Source organism: Rhinopithecus roxellana, chromosome 8 (assembly GCF_007565055.1).
Source record: "Rhinopithecus roxellana isolate Shanxi Qingling chromosome 8, ASM756505v1, whole genome shotgun sequence".
NCBI classification, from domain to species: Eukaryota; Metazoa; Chordata; class Mammalia; order Primates; family Cercopithecidae; genus Rhinopithecus; species Rhinopithecus roxellana.
The window spans coordinates 115,819,796-115,836,530 of NC_044556.1; the positions used below are offsets into that span (position 1 = coordinate 115,819,796).

At 43.3% G+C, this 16,735-nt stretch overlaps 3 pseudogenes across 1 annotated transcript; all 3 read left to right on the forward strand.

The window, feature by feature from the left end:
* Positions 1–5,989: 5,989 nt before the first annotated feature.
* LOC104670181 lies at positions 5,990–6,549 on the forward strand (annotated as a pseudogene).
* Positions 6,550–7,116: 567 nt separating this feature from the next.
* On the forward strand, positions 7,117–8,345 carry LOC104670182 (annotated as a pseudogene).
* A 3,633-nt stretch (positions 8,346–11,978) lies between these two features.
* LOC104670183 lies at positions 11,979–12,597 on the forward strand (annotated as a pseudogene). The gene has a single exon (XR_749104.2). The product of XR_749104.2 is annotated as a 60S ribosomal protein L17 pseudogene (transcript).
* Positions 12,598–16,735: the final 4,138 nt, after the last annotated feature.

Genomic DNA, 16,735 nt, shown 5'->3' on the forward strand with positions numbered 1-16,735 from the left:
GGGTACTGACCTTACAGAGAAATTTAGAATCTGTCTGTTATCTAAGACAGTAGCATTATATAGAAATTATTCCAACTCTTCCAAATGTATAAGATATAAAAATGAGAGATTCAGAAGGTTTTTTTTTAAAAAAAAAAAAAAAGGATATGATTTCTGTGTTCTAGGAAAGGGTCTCACTCTGTCATCCAGGCTGGAGTGCAGTGGTGTGATCACTGCTAACTGCAACCTCAAGCTCCTGGGATCAATCAATTCTCCCGCTTCAGCCTCCTGAGTAGTTGGGAAGACAGGTATGTACCAGGATGCCTAATTTTTCTTATTTTCTTTTTTTTAAAACACAGGGTCTCACTATCTTGCCCAGGCTGGTCTCTAACTTCTAAGCTTGAGCAATCCTCCTGCTTCAGCCTCCTAAAGTGTTGAGATTGCAGGTGTGAGCCATTGCCTGTATATACTGATATGTATATCAGTGGTTGTGTCAGTGTTTTTTCTGGGCACACACCTATAGTCCCAGCTACTCAGGAGGCTGAGGTGAGAGGATCTAAGGGGGAAGGATTGCTTGAGCCTAGGAATTTGAGACCAGCCTGGGCAACACAGTGAGACCACAATTCTAAAAATACCCAAAACTTTAAAAACTCAAACAGAGGCCAGGTCCAGTGGCTTACACCTGTAATCCCAGTACTTTGGGAGGCCAAGGTGGGAGTATCACTTGAGGCCAGGAGTTCGAAACCAGCCTGGGCAAATAACAAAACCCTGTATCTACACGAAGTAAACAATAAAAAAGTACCCAGGTGTGGTGGTGCGTAACTGTGGTCCCAGCTACTTGGGAGGCTGACGTGGGAGGATGGCTTGAGCCTGGGAGGTCGAGGCTGCAGTGAGTCATGATCACACCACTGTACTCCAGCTTGGATGACAGAGCAAGACACTGGCTCAAAAAAAAAAAAACAAACAAAAACCCAAGCCATTCTGGCATACCATTTAAGTTAAAGGCATTTGTAAAATAACAGGGATGCTAAAGTGAGAGTATCACTTGAGCTCAGGAGCTTGAGGCTACAGTGAGCCATGATCGTGCCACTGCACTCCAGCCTGAGCAACAGAGTGAGACCCTGACTCAAAAAAAGAAAAAAAGAAAAACAGCAGGTGCAAAAAGATCACTCTAACCTTTGTGCTGTTTCTTTTCCTTTCTTTTCTTTTTTTTTTGAGACAGGGTCTTACTCTTTTGCCCAGACTGGAGTACAGTGGCACTATCACAGCTCACAGCAACCTCAACCTTCTGGACTCAAGCAATCCTCTCACCTCAGCCTCCCAAGTAGCTGGGACTACAGGCATGTGCCACCACATCCAGCTAATATTTGTGTTTTTTGTAGAGACAGGATCTTGCCAGTGTTGCCTAGGCTGGTCTTGAACACCTGGGCTCAAGTCATCTGCCCACATCGGCCTCCCATAGTGCTGGGATTACAGGCATGAGCCCGGTTAAGTCCTTCCACATAATTTAGTTGCTTCATCATAACTTACCACTCTTTGTCCAATTCAGTATTTAAGGAACTGACTCGAACTGTTTCTTTTCTTGTGTGCCACCTAAAACTTGCATTAAATATATTTGTGCCAGGCGCAGTGGCTCATACCTGTAATCCCAGAACTTTGGGAGGCCTAGGCAGGCAGATCACCTCAGGTCGGGAGTTCAAGACCAGCCTGGTCAACATGGTGAAATCCTGTCTCTACTAAAAATACAAAAATTAGCCGGGCATGGCAGTGTGCACCTGTGATCCCAGCTACTTTGGAGGCTAAGGCAGGAGAATCACTTGAACCCAGGGGGCAGAGGTTGCAGTGAGCCAAGATCGAGCCACTGCACTCCAGCCTGGGTGACAGAGTAAGACTCTATACAAAAAGGAAAAAGAGAAAAGAAAAGAAACAACACACACACACACACACACACTCACAATTCGGATGCTTTCTCCTGTTAATCTGTTTTATGTCATTTTAATTCTCTAGCCCAATCAGGAGTCTAAGAGAACAGAAGTGGAGTTTTGCTCTACCTACAAGCTGAATTTGCCCATATGGCTTGTTTTCTTAGGACAGAATCCTAGACATGGAATTGGTAGGTCTAAAGATATAATTGTTTTTAAACTTTTTGATACCAATTTGCAAGCAGCCTTAAAAAAAAAAAAAAGACCAGATTACATGCCTGTAATCCCAGCACATTGGGAGGTCGAAGCGGGCGGATCGCCTGAGGTCGGGAGTTGGAGACCAGCCTGGCCAATATGGTGAAACCCCATCTCTACTAAAAATACAATAAATTAGCCGAGCGTGGTGGGGGGCACCTGTAATCCCAGCTACTTGGAGGCTGAAGCAGGAGAATCGCTTGAACCCAGGAGGCAGGGTTTGCAGTGAGCTGAGGTCGCGCCACTGCCCTCCAGCCTGGGCACGACAGAGCGAGACTCCATTTCTTTAAAAAATGAAAAAAGAAAAAAAAAAGTCTTGTCCAACAGAGCAGGCAGCCTTTGGCTAGAGGTATTGAGGTATAGTTTACAATTATTAAAATGCACTCATATTGAGGGAACAGTGCAATAAATTTTGACAAAGGTATGTCATTACTTCATTCATGATATACAGGGAGTTTTTTTATTATATGACTCTGTAAATATTAATCACCATTAAGCCAAGTAGTCTATTTTAATTATATTTCCTTTTTTGCACAAATTTTTATATTTTTCCAGTTCACAATTGCTTCTAATTTTCTTATGAATACTTGACTAAGTCCTTCCACACCCTCCAACAGCTCTGTAAAACAAAGTCAATATATAATTTCTATATGGTCAAACCTATTAGATAATTTATGTGGCTTTTTGTTTTGTTTTCCTTGGAGATACCTGTACTGGAGTTTTCCGACCTCCTCATCTACTCTGGATTGCTTGTTCTCTCCACCTGCTCCCCCACAGTTGCCCTGGGACTTGTTTTTGCTGTCATCCTAAGCATTCCCTTTGTTCTCTGCCCTGCCAATACCCTGTTTCTTGTCTTCCATGTCTTCCTCTTTCTTGGTATACTCCCTTTTTTTTTTTTTTTTTTACGTTTTGTATCTGAAATTTAATGGCTTTTTTTTTATTATACTTTAAGTTCTAGGGTACATGCGCACAACGTGCAGGTTTGTTACATATGTATACTTGTGCCATGTTGGTGTGCTGCACCCATCAACTCGTCAGCACCCATCAACTCGTCATTTACATCAGGTATAACTCCCAGTGCCATCCCTCCCCTCTCCCCCCTCCCCATAATAGGCCCCGGTGTGTGATGTTCCCCTTCCCAACTCCAAGTGATCTCATTGTTCAGTTCCCGCCTATGAGTGAGAACATGCAGTGTTTGGTTTTCTGTTCTTGCGATAGTTTGCTGAGAATGATGGTTTCCAGCTGCATCCATGTCCCTACAAAGGACACGAACTCATCCTTTTTTATGGCTGCATAGTATTCCATGGTGTATATGTGCCACATTTTCTTAATCCAGTCTGTCACTGATGGACATTTGGGTTGATTCCAAGTCTTTGCTATTGCGAATAGTGCCGCGATGAACATAAGTGTGCATGTGTCTTTATAGCAGCATGATTTATAATCCTTTGGATATATACCCAGTAATGGGATGGCTGGGTCATATGGTACTTCTAGTTCTAGATCCTTGAGGAATCACCATACTGTTTTCCATAATGATTGAACTAGTTTACAATCCCACCAACAGTGTAAAAGTGTTCCTATTTCTCCACATCCTCTCCAGCACCTGTTGTTTCCTGACTTTTTAATGATTGCCATTCTAACTGGTGTGAGATGGTATCTCATTGTGGTTTTGATTTGCATTTCTCTGATGGCCAGTGATGATGAGCATTTTTTCATGTGTCTGTTGGCTGTATTCATGTCTTCTTTTGAGAAATGTCTGTTCATATCCTTTGCCCACTTTTTGATGGGGTTGTTTGTTTTTTTCTTATAAATTTGTTTGAGTTCTTTGTAGGTTCTGGATATTAGCCCTTTGTCATATGAGTAGATTGCAAAAATTTTCTCCCATTCTGTGAGACATCTTCTAGTAGTAGCTTCCTGAGAAAGGGCACAAGGAAGGTAAATCATGTGAGACTGCCCAAATGAAAAATATTCATTCTCTCACATATGATTGATGATCTAGGTGTGCATAGATAATTATAGTATTCAAGTTGAAAACAACATTCTTTTAGAATTTTGAATGTAGTGTTCCATTATCTTCTAGTTTACAATTGCTATTGAGAAATCTAATGTGTAGGCAGTTTTTCATCTGCCTTTCCAATGTTTTTTGAGAACCCATTCTGCACCAGGCATTGAATTAGATGTTAGGAGTATACAAACCTGAATACTCCTGAATACAAACCCGAATGGTAAGAACTTAATAAGTAGTTGTTGTATTATGTAGCCAGTTTCCTTTTTTTTTTTAACCTTGAGTCACAGAAAAACACAATAGAGAAATCAGAAGTTTAATGAAAGTGCTTTGGACAATTTCTAACATAAATTATAATTCAGAACTTTATAAAAATCCCAACCTATCCAATCTCTAAATGTCCCACATCCAATCCATTATCAAGTGTTAACATTTTTACCTTTAAAATAGATCTTGATTCAGCTAAGCTATGAGGATGCAAAGACATACAGAGTGATATAATGGACTTTGGGGACTCAAGGGGAAGGTTGGGAGAAGGGTGAGGGATAAAAGACTACACATTGGGTACAGTATACACTGCTTGGGTGATGGGTGCACTAAAATCTCAGAATTCACTGCTATAGAACTCATCCATGTAACCAAAACCCACGTGTACCTCAAAAGATACTGAAATTTAAAAAAAGAAGAAAAGAAGAAAGACCTTATCTTTTTACCTTAAATAAGAAGAAATCACAACAGAGAAATCCATGCTTTATTATAAAGAACAGAACAGAGACTGCTCACCATGATTAGTCAGAAAGTAGGTTCTCTTTTTATCTCTGAATTAATTAGTTTTCAGATCAGCTGCATTATCAAAGGCAAAAATAGCAACGGCATATACAGGAAATAAATTTATTTTCTATTATATAACAGTCCAGTCCAGGGATAATACGGTGGCCCCCAAAGTGTTAGGGACCGAGGCACCCTCTGTGTTCTTGTTCTGACATCCTCACATGTTAACTTCTCCATGTTCCTTGAAAGGCTGTTCTCTTTCGTCTTCTGGCAGAAGAGCTTCTGACATAGCAAGACGTGGTGATTAGTTTTCATATCAATAATCAACATCCAAAGTGATTCTGATGCAAGCGTCCTTGGACCACATTCAAAACAATTAAGCATTGTTTCCCATGTTATGACTCTCAGAACACTAATTTTGCAAGATGCTCCATATAAAAAGGATTCTGTTGATAAATAAGTTTGGAAAACAGTACTTAACATATCACCATTTTGGAAATCACAATGATTATTAGGATATTTTGAACGCAAATAAGTGCTGCAGTAAAGAGATCTGCTCAATGTTATACAACCTGATGTTTCTCAATCTTACTTGAACTCAGCATTGTTTTTTCAGGTGACTTATTAAACTCTGTAGGAAATGCTGTTTAAGAATCCGATTGGGGGCCAGGCACGGTGGCTCAAGCCAGTAATCCCAGCACTTTGGGAGGCCAAGACGGGCAGATCACAAAGGTCAGGAGATGGAGACCATCCTGGCTAACATGGTAAAACCCCGTCTCTACTAAAAAAAATACAAAAAAAAACTAGCCAGGTGTGGTGGCAGGCGCCTGTAGTCCCAGCTACTCAGGAGGCTGAGGCAGGAGAATGGCGTAAACCCAGGAGTGGAGCTTGCAGTGAGCTGAGATCCGGCTGCTGCACTCCAGCCTGGGCGACAGAGTGAGACTCCGTCTCAAAAAAAAAAAAAAAAAAAAGAATCAGATTGGGAACCCTTTCGGCTTTCGGCTTGGAGGAGGCCAAGGTGCAACTTTCTTCGGTCGTCCCGAATCTGGGTTCACCCTATACCAGCCACCTCCACCATGCCACCGAAGTTCGACCCCAAGGAGATCAAAATCGTATATGTGAGGTGCACCAGAGGTGAAGTCGGTGCCACTTCTGCGCTGGCCCCCAAGATCGGCCCCCCTGAAAAAGGTTGGTGATGACATTGCCAAGGCAACGGGTGACTGGAAGGGCCTGAGGATTGAGTGAAACTGACCATTCAGAACAGACAGACCCAGATTGAGGTGGTGCCTTCGGCCTCTGCCCTGATCATCAAAGCCCTCCAGAAACCACCAAGAGACAGAAAAACAGAAAAAAATTAAACACAGTGGGAATATCACTTTTGATGAGATCATCAACATTGCTCGACAGAGCGCGGCACCGATCCTTAGCCAGAGAACTCTCTGGAACCATTAAAAAGATCCTGGGGACTGCCCAGTCTGTGGGCTGTAATGTTGATGGCCGGCACCCTCATGACATCATAGGTGACATCAACAGTGGTGCTGTGGAATGCCCAGCCAGTTAAGCACAAAGGAAAATATTTCAATAAAGGATCATTTGACAAAAAAAAAAAAAAAAAAAGTATCAGATTGGATAAAATTGGGAAGAAATAATTAAAGTTAGCAAGTAAGGGATCTTTAGTATCTTTAAATAGAGCAATTTCAATTGAAGGGTGAGAAGAAGGCAGACGATAATAAGTTATGGAATGAACCAGAGATGCAGTGCATACATTGAATGTACAACTATATTTTCCAAAAGGATAGTGAAAGAAAGAAAGGTGCAACACAATTTCAGGAAGAAAAAAGTAGCCAGGAAGAGGGAGAACTTGCAAATCCAAGAGAAATAAGAAATAACTGCGTCATCAAGTGGAATGGAGACTGCAGAGGGAGATGAAGAGAGAGGGCTGAGAGAAGCAGCAAGAGACTTGTTCTGGGGACCCAGAAACCCACAATACCCTACTGAAAATCAAATCCCTTGGAAATGCACAGAGACAGAGACAGAGATAGCAACAAAAAAAGGGATAAATACACTCAACATGAGGAACTCACCTCTCTCTCTGCCTCTCTCCCCATCTCTCTCTCTCTCTCTGTCTGCCCTAGTCTTCTAGTCTCCAGACTCCCAGTACCCTGTGCCCCTTCCTGGGATACCATGTTGTTCTTCATCCTCTTGCTAGAGGTGATTTGGATCCTGGCTGCAGATGAGGGTCAACACTGGACATACGAGTGCCCACATGGTCAGGACCACTGGCCAGCCTCTTACCCTGAAGTGTGGAAACAATACACAGTCCCCCTTCGATATCCAGAGAGTGTGACAATTGACCCTTAGATGACTGCTCTGCAGCCCCATGGATATGACTGGCCTGGCACTGAGCCTTTAGACCTGCACAAGAATAGCTACACAATGCAACTGTCTCTGCCCTCTACCCTGTATCTAAGCAGACTTTCCAGAAAATATGTAGCTACCCAGCTCCACCTGCACTGGGGTCAGGATGATCCCCAGGGGGCTCAGAACACCAGATCAACAGTGAAGCCACAGTTACCAAGCTCCACATTATACATTATGATTCTGATTCCTGTGATAGCTTGAGTGAAGCCGCTCAGAGGCCTCAGAGCCTGACTGTCCTGGGCATCCTAATTGAGGTGAGTGAGACTAAGAATATAGCTTATGCCAGCCTGGCCAACATGCTGAAACCCCATCTCTATTAAAAATACAAAAATTAGCCAGGTGTGGTAGTGCGCGCCTGTAATCCCAGCTTACCTGGGAGGCTGAGGTAGGAGGAGAATCGCTTGAACCTGGGAGGCAGAGGTTGCAATGAGCTGAGATTGCACCATGTACTCCAGCCTGGGAAACAAGGAGTGAGATTCAAAAAACAAACAACAAACAAACAAAAAGGATATAGCTTATGAACACATTCTGGGTCACTTGCATGAAATCAAGCATAAAGATCAGAAGACCTCAGTGAGAGAGCTGCTCCCCCAACAGCTAGGGCAGTTCTTCCTTTACAATAGCTCGCTCACAACTTCCCCTTGCTAGTAGTGTGCCCTGGACAGTTTTCAGTCCAAGGGCCCGGATTTCAATGGAACAGCTGGAAAAGCTTCAGGAGACATTGTTTTCCACAGAAGAGGGGCCCTCCAAGTCCTGGTAAAGAACTACTGAGCCCCTCAGCCTCTCAATCAGCAATGACCTTTGCTTTTTTCATCCAGGTGGGATCCTTGTATCCTACAGGTGAAATGCTGAGCCTCGGTGTAGGAATCTTGGTTGGCTCTCTCTGACTTCTGCTGGCCGTTTTCTTCATGGCTAGAAGGATCCAGAAGAAGAGGCTGGAAAATCAGAAGAGTGTGGTCATCACCTCAGCATGAGCCACAACTGAGGCATAAACTTCCTCTCAGATACCTTGGCTATGGATGCCTTCCCCTTGTGCCTCCAGAGGTGCTTTCCCCTCATGTCTCACCACCCCCCAGGGAACCTCTAAAATGGGGTGCAGGGATTGGCCAGGATTACTGTAGGAGTAGTAGGCACTCCTTCCTCTGGACGTCCCTTATAGAGAAGTATGGACCCAGGCTCTCATTCAAGGAAGAACAGCAGAGCCTTCAGCCCCTCAAAACATGTAGAAGGAGATCAGGGGATCCCTGTGGTGTTAGTGCAGAGAATAAACTGTTTAGTTTTAGGGGAAGTTTGGGATGTACCCCAAAGTCCTCCACCCCCTCACCTTTATGTCCCTTTCCCTAGATATATTGCAGGATCTACCCTTAGGAGAAAGAGTTGCTGTTGGGGTTGTATATTTTTGCTCAACATATTTGGAAACTAAAGTTTCTGGAGAAAAAAAAAAGAGAGGGATAAGAAATAACTGATGAAAAGTCCCAAAGGCAGCAAGAAAGAGGTGGGGTCAAGAGGGCAAGTAAAAATGTAAAGAGAAGAAATACTGTTTTTGTTTACTCAAAAAAGAGAAAAGGTGAAAATATGAGTACAGATATATGTTTGGAAGTGAAGGAGCAGGGCTGGAAGAGAGCTGGTTTTCTCTGTGAAGTAGGAAGGAAAATCACCTGCTGAAAGTAAGGAGAAAAGAAAAAGGAAGATAAAGTTTTGGAACAGCACTTCTGGGAAATAACAAACTTTGCTAAGAATTAGTAAAAAGTTGTTGAGCGATACTCAATGCTGAGTTGAATATTGAGTAAATTTTTTTCCATCCTCGCTCAGTGATCCAGGAGGAGAACAAGCAGGTGCTTGGATTCATCTAGGGTTGAGGATTAATGGGGTAATGGGGCAGATAAAGAGGAACAAAGGACCTGAAGGCCCTTGTGACACTGAATGATAACTTAGTTTTCAATAAAAGAAAAAAAGGCCGGCACAGTGACTCACACATGTAATCCCAGCACTTTAGGAGGGGTGACTCACCTGAGGTCAAGAGTTCGAGACCAGTGTGACCAACATGGTGAAACCCTGTCTCTACTAAATACAAAAAATTAGCCAGACGTGGTGGCACATGCCTGTAATCCCAGCTACTTGGGAGGCTGAGGCAGGAGAATCGCTTGAACCCGGGAGGTAGAGATTGCAGTGAGCCGAGATTGTGCCACTGCACTCCAGCCTGGGCAACAAGAGTGAAACTCTGTCTCAAAAAGAAAGAAAAAGAGAAGAATGGGGAAAAGTTAAGGTTGGAAGCATCTAAGATATGTGTGTTTAAAGAGATTTCTCTGTTCAATATTTCAAAGCTTTAGGTGGTGATTACATTAATTCTTGGGAATGAATTGTTAGAGTGAAGTGGAGGGGAGGTCTGCCACAGTAAAGGATGTCTAGGAATTGCAAAGCTAGTTTAACAAGGTATATGATGAGCAATGGCTACTTTTAAATCTTGGCTCTGTCCGTTAACAACAAATGAATTTGAACAAGTTGCTAAACCGCTAAAACTTCTCAGTGTCTGTTTTCTTATTATTTTTTTTTTTTTAAAGGAGCAAATTGGCCGGGCGCGGTGGCTCAAGCCTGTAATCCCAGCACTTTGGGAGGCCGAGACGGGTGGATCACGAGGTCAGGAGATCGAGACCATCCTGGGTAATACAGTGAAACCCCATCTCTACTAATCTCTACTAAAAAAATACAAAAAACTAGCCGGGCGAGGTGGCGGGCACCTGTAGTCCCAGCTACTCGGGAGGCTGAGGCAGGAGAATGGCGTAAACCCAGGAGGTGGAGCTTGCAGTGAGCTGAGATCTGGCCACTGCACTCCAGCCAGGGCGACAGAGTGAGACTCCGTCTCAAAAAAAAAAAAAAAAAAAAAAAAGGAGCAAATTATAACTAACTGGTAGGAGCAATGTAAGAAGACAACATATATAGACTGGGCATGGTGGCTCACGCCTGTAATCGCAGCACTTTGGGAGGCTGAGGCAGATGGATCACTTGAGGTCAGGAGTTTGAGACCAGCCGGGCCAACATGGTGAAACCCTGGCTCTAGTAAAAATACAAAAATTAGCTGGGGGTGGTGGCGGGTGCCTGTAATCCCAGCTACCCCAGAGGCTGAGGCAGGAGAATTGATTGAACCTGCAAGGCAGAGGTTACAGTAAGCCAAGATTGCCTCACTGTACTCCAGCCTGGGTGACAGAGCAAGACTCCATCTCAAAAAAAAAAAAAAAAAAACATAGATAAAATATCTGGCACAACAGGCTCAATAAGTAGGAGCTGCTATTACTGGACTGGTCGACTATAAGGATGGTATAGACACCTGGAATTATGGCAGAAAAAAGAACAGAAAGGAGCTGGGCATGGTGACAAGCACCAGTAATCCCAGCTGCTCAGGGGGCTAAGGCAGGAGGATCACTTGAGCCCAGGAATTTGATGCCAGCCTTGGCAACATAGTGAGGCCCTGTCTAAAAAAATAATAATAATTTTTTTAAAAAGAAAAAAGAATATAAAGGAAAAGATTAAGCTGTGTGTTTAAGTCCTCAACAAATCTGAGGGTCTGCCTTGTAAGTTGCTAAAGGGGAGTATCGAGATTTGGGAGAACCCAGGCGATGTTAAGTCCCTGGCGGTGCCTTCTGGGAAGTACTCTCTTCTCTATCCTCCAGATTCTCATCTTAAGTGGGTATTGAAACTTCTGCTTCCAACCATGATGAAATAACTGGAACCACACTTTCCTTCCTGCCTTAAACAACTAGAAAACCGGACAAAATATGGAAAACAATGATTTATAAACGTTGGACAACAGGTAGCATAGGTGGTCATCTCTGAGAGAAGGGAAACAAAGTAAGCTCTTCAAGTTTCCCAGCTCTCTACCTAAAAACAGGAAAAACAAATAGAACACAGGTATTTCAGAGTTTAGGAAGATCAAAGCAGCTAGAATTTGTGGGGCAGTGCCAGAAAGAAGGGAACTATTGGCCGGGCGCAGTGGCTCACGCCTGTAATCCCAGCACTTTGGGAGGCCAAGGCGGGCGGATCACAAGGTCAGGAGATGGAGACCATCGTGGCTAACATGGTGAAATCCCGTCTCTATTAAAAATACAAAAAATTAGCCGGGCGTGGTGGGGGGCGCCTATAGTCCCAGCTACTTGGGAGGCTGAGGCAGGAGAATGGCGTGAACCCGGGAGGCGGAGCTTGCAGTGACCCGAGATCACGCCAGTGCACCCCAGCCTGGGCAACAGAGCAAGACTCTGTCTCAAAAAAAAAAAAAAAAAGAAAGAAGGGAACTATTAAAAAGAGAATTTTAGGCCGGGCGCGGTGGCTCAAGCCTGTAATCCCAGCACTTTGGAAGGCCGAGACGGGCGGATCACGAGGTCAGGAGATCGAGACCATCCTGGCTAATACGGCGAAACCCTGTCTCCACTTAAAAATACAAAAAAAAACTAGCCGGGCGACGAGGCAGGCGCCTGTAGTCCCAGCTACTCGGGAGGCTGAGGCAGGAGAATGGCGTAAACCCGGGAGGCGGAGCTTGCAGTGAGCTGAGATCCGGCCACTGCACTCCAGCCTGGGTGGCAGAGCAAGACTCCGTCTCAAAAAAAAAAAAAAAAAAAGAGAGAATTTTGGCTCTTTCCCTAAGCGGCCTGAGGTAATCTGTGAAAATGGTTCGCTATTCACTTGACCCGGAGAACCCCACGAAATCATGCAAATCAAGAGGTTCCAATCTTCGTGTTCACTTTAAGAACACTCGTGAAACTGCCCAGGCCATCAAGGGTATGCATATTCGAAAAGCCACGAAGTATCTGAAAGATGTCACTTTACAGAAACAGTGCGTACCATTCCGACGTTACAATGGTGGAGTTGGCAGGTGTGCCCAGGCCAAGCAGTGGGGCTGGACACAAGGTCTATGGCCCAAAAAGAGTGCTGAATTTTTGCTGCACATGCTTAAAAACGCAGAGAGTAATGCTGAACTTAAGGGTTTAGATGTAGATTCTCTGGTCATCGAGCATATCCAAGTGAACAAAGCAGCTAAGATGCGCCGACGGACCTACAGAGCTCATGGTCGGATTAACCCATACATGAGCTCTCCCTGCCACATTGAGATGATCCTTACTGAAAAGGAACAGATTGTTCCTAAACCAGAAGAGGAGATTGCCCAGAAGAAAAAGATATCCCAGAAGAAACTGAAGAAACAAAAACTTATGGCACGGAAGTAAATTCAGCATTAAAATAAATGTAATTTAAAGGAAAAAAAAAAAAAGAGAATTTTGGATATTTGAAGAGATTCCTCCCTCTATTCTCCCTCTATTTCCCCCAGCTTTATTGAAGTATAACTGACAAGTAAAAACTGTATGTGTGTAAGGTGTACATTGTGATGTTTTCAGATACATATATATATTGTAAAATGATTACCATGATCAAGCTAATTAACATATCGATTACCTCACATGGTTACCATTTTCTTGTGTGTTTGGTAAGAATATTTAAGATCTACTCTCCTAGCAAATGTCAAGTATGCAATACCGTATTATTAACTATGGGAACCATACTATACAATTAGAGCTCCAGAATATATTCATCCTGCGTAACTGGAACTTTGTTCTTTATGACCAACATCTCCCCATTTCCCTCCCTCTCAGCTCCTGGAAACATCATTCTACTTGTAGAATAGGCTGAGTACTGATCTGCAGTGTTCAGCAATGAGGAAACTACCCAGGGCCAGGGGAAAAACCACCAGAAAGGAGTAGGCAGGAAAATCCCTTGACCTCATATAGGACTGGGAATAGTCTGGGTTCCCAGCAGCCAGTGTGGAAAGATCTTGTACTATAGGGCACTGTGTAGGGTCCTCAGAAGGCTATTGCCTCAATAATGGGGTCAAATTAGCGCTAGGCTAGTGGCTGCTCTAGGCCGCCATAACAAAGCTTAAAAGCAAGCCTCTTGTGCCTCTGTACTCCAGCCTGGGCGACAGAGCGAGTCTCCATCTCAAGAAAAATAAATAAATTAAATAAATAAAAGCAAGTCTCAGAAGAATCAAACCAATTCCAAATAACTTATCTTGTCCCAGAACAAAACTCTTGAAATATTCAAAGTAATACAACAAAGTCTATCACCTAGTAAAGTAAAATCCACAATGTCCAGGAGCCAATAAAAAATTATCAGGCATGCAAAGAAGCAGGAAAAGATAAGCCATGATCAGGAGGAAAACCAGTCAAAGAAACAGACCCAGAAAACACACAGATGATGGAATTATTAGACAAAGATGTTAAAACAGTTATTATACATATACTTCCTATGCTTAAAAGGTAAAGTATAAACATGATGAATAGGAAAATGGAAGATACATAAAGATCCATATCGAGATGGGTCTAGAGATGAAAAATTTAGTATCTGAAATTAAAAATAAACTGAATGACATGAACAGGTAGATACTACAGAAGAAAATATTAGTGAATGTGAAGACATAGCAGTAATTTTATAGAAACTACAGATGAAACACAGATAAAAAAAAGACTGAGAAAAAGTGAATTAGTGGGCTGTGGGGTAATATCTAGTGACTGAGCATATATGTAATTAGAGTCTCAGAATATACAGCAGTTGGGAGGTAGAAAGAAAAAATGCTAGAAGAAATAATGGTCAAAATTTTTTCCACATTCGGCCAGGCGTGGTGGCTCATGACTATAATTCTAACACTTTGTGAGGCCGAGGCAAGAAGATTGCTTGAACCCAGGAGTTTGTTACCAGCCTGGGTAACATTAGTGAGACCTCCTGTCTCTAAAAGTAAAAGTAAATTTAAAAATTTAAAATAATTTTTCCAAATTTGATGGAAACTACAAGCTTACTGTCCCAAGAAGTTCAATGAACTTCAAGCAAAATAAACATTAAGGAAATGACACTGGGCCGGGCACAGTGGCTCACACCTGTAATCCCAGCACTTTGAGAAGCCGAGGCAGGTGGATCACCTGAGGTCAGAGGTGCGAGACCAGCCTGGCCAACATGGTGAAACTCTGTCTCTACTAAAAATACAAAAATTAGCCAAGTGCGATGGCACATGCTTGTAATACCAGCTACTACTTGGGAGCCTGAGGCAGGAGAATCGCTTGAACCCAGGAGGCGGAGGTTGTAGTGAGCCAAAACTGCACCACTGTACTCCAGCTTGGGTGACAGAGCGAGACTCCATCTCAAAAAAAAAAAAAAAAGGCCGGGCACGGTGGCTCAAGCCTGTAATCCCAGCACTTTGGGAGGCCGAGACGGGCGGATCATGAGGCCGGGAGATCGAGACCATCCTGGCTAACATGGTGAAACCCTGTCTCTACTAAAAAATACAAAAAACTAGCCGGGCGAGGTGGCGGGCGCCTGTAGTCCCAGCTACTCGGGAGACTGAGGCAGGAGAATGGCATAAACTCGGGAGGCGGAGCTTGCAGTGAGCTGAGATCCGGCCACTGCACTCCAGCCTGGGCAACAGAGCGAGACTCCGTCTCCAAAAAAAAAAAAAAAGAAAAGAAAAGAAAGAAAGAACACATCCTAATCAAAAGACCAAAAAGCTGTGAAAAGAAAAAAATTCTAAAGGAGGTGGTGAGGAATACGCCTTCTTCAAAGATTATTCAACTTTTGCAGCCTGATTTCTGCAAGTTTGGGAGAACAAGATTTGCTTTATTTTAACAAAAACTTTTTAGGCCAAACTTCCTGAGGTTTCTTCAGCAATACTTATGCTTCAAAAGCTTACAAGACAGCCAGGCGCCATGGCTCATGCCTGTAATCCCAGCACTTTGGGAGGCCGAGGCAGGCGGATCAGAAGGTCAGAGGTTTGAGACCAGCCTGACCAATATTGTGATACCCTGTCTCTACTAAAAATACAAAAAGTAGCCGAGCCTGGTGGCGGGTGCCTGTAGTCCCAGCTACTCGGGAGGCTGACACAGGAGAATTGCTTGAACCTGGGAGGCAGAGATTGCAATGAGCCGAGATTGTGCCACTGCACTCCAGCCTGGGCAGCAGAGCGAGATTCTGTCTCAAAAAAAAAAAAAAAAAAAAGCTTACAAGACATTTAATCTGTTTGCTTCTTCTATTCAGTACCATGTGCCAATCAATAGCCATAGCCAGGATTCCTTTTAGAGAGAGTACTTAAGCCTATTTTATTTATCTCTTTTCTTTCATGCCCCAAACCCTCTTTTCTCAATTTAGTGTCAGTTGTCTTGAAACTATCTGAAACAATTGGGCGTGATTGAAAGAAGATCTTTGTCTGACTGAAATGTCTCAATGACAGTCTTCTGAGCTATAAGTCTTGTCTCGGCTGTTACGGTACTGAAGCAGTTGGCTTTTAGAAATCTTTAAGTCCCCAAGCTTCTGGACTCTATTCCCTTGCTTCATTTGCAAACCAGTAGATTCTACTCTGAGCTCATCTCTTTTTTGAACATACCTAGCCAAAAACAGCCAGCAGCAGCCAACTCACAGTTACATTCTGGCTCATTCCATCTACCTTCCCTAGAAGTACCAGTACCATAAGAATTGTGTCTGCTTGTCAAGTTACCACAGCAACAGTTTTACCAAATATTTTGCCATGGCATAGGAAGAGGCTCCGTCTTTCAGTCAATGATATCAGTTCCTAACCTCCTGCTGTGCATCTACTAAGCCAATCCCTATGTTTTAGGTGTTGGATTTCTAAATTAGGGTAAGTTAAACTAGTTTATTAAAGATTCAAAATGTAATAGTTTACACACAATAGAAATTTTTTTGCAATTTACCTAACAGTTCAGAGACAACTAAGTAAAATGTTCAAAATCTGTAGGAGCAGGGTTGGGGAAGAGGGGACTCAGCTCCACATGGTTACTGAAAGACTCAGGCTGCCATCTTCAACACATGGTTTCCAAGGACGCTCCCAGCATGACCCTCCCAGTCATCCAGAGAAGAAAAATAGCAAGAAGTTTTCATTTGTAAGGCATGAAATGGTTCACATCACTTCTCTTCCCATTCCAGCAGAGATAACTTAGTTGAATGCCACAAAGAACTGCAAGGGAAAGTAACTATGAGAGTGAAGAATGGATTTGGCGAGACAGAGGGCCATCTCCATCATTAATACAGGCACTGTATCAGTCGGAGTTCTCTAGAGAAAAAGAAACAATAGGATAAAAAGACAGGGAGAGAGATTTTAAGGATCTGGCTCATGTGATTGTGGGGGCTGGCGAGTCTGAAATTAGTAGGGCTGGCTAGCAGGCTGGAGATTCAGGATAAGAGTTGAAGTTGCAGTCTTGAGTCAAATTCCACAGGGCAGCGATTTGGAAACTTAAGTTAAGGTTTCTACATTGCAATCTTGAGAATTCCTTCTGCTTTAGGAGACCTCAGTCTTTGCTTGTGAGGCCTTCAGTTGATTGGATAAGGCCCATACATGTTA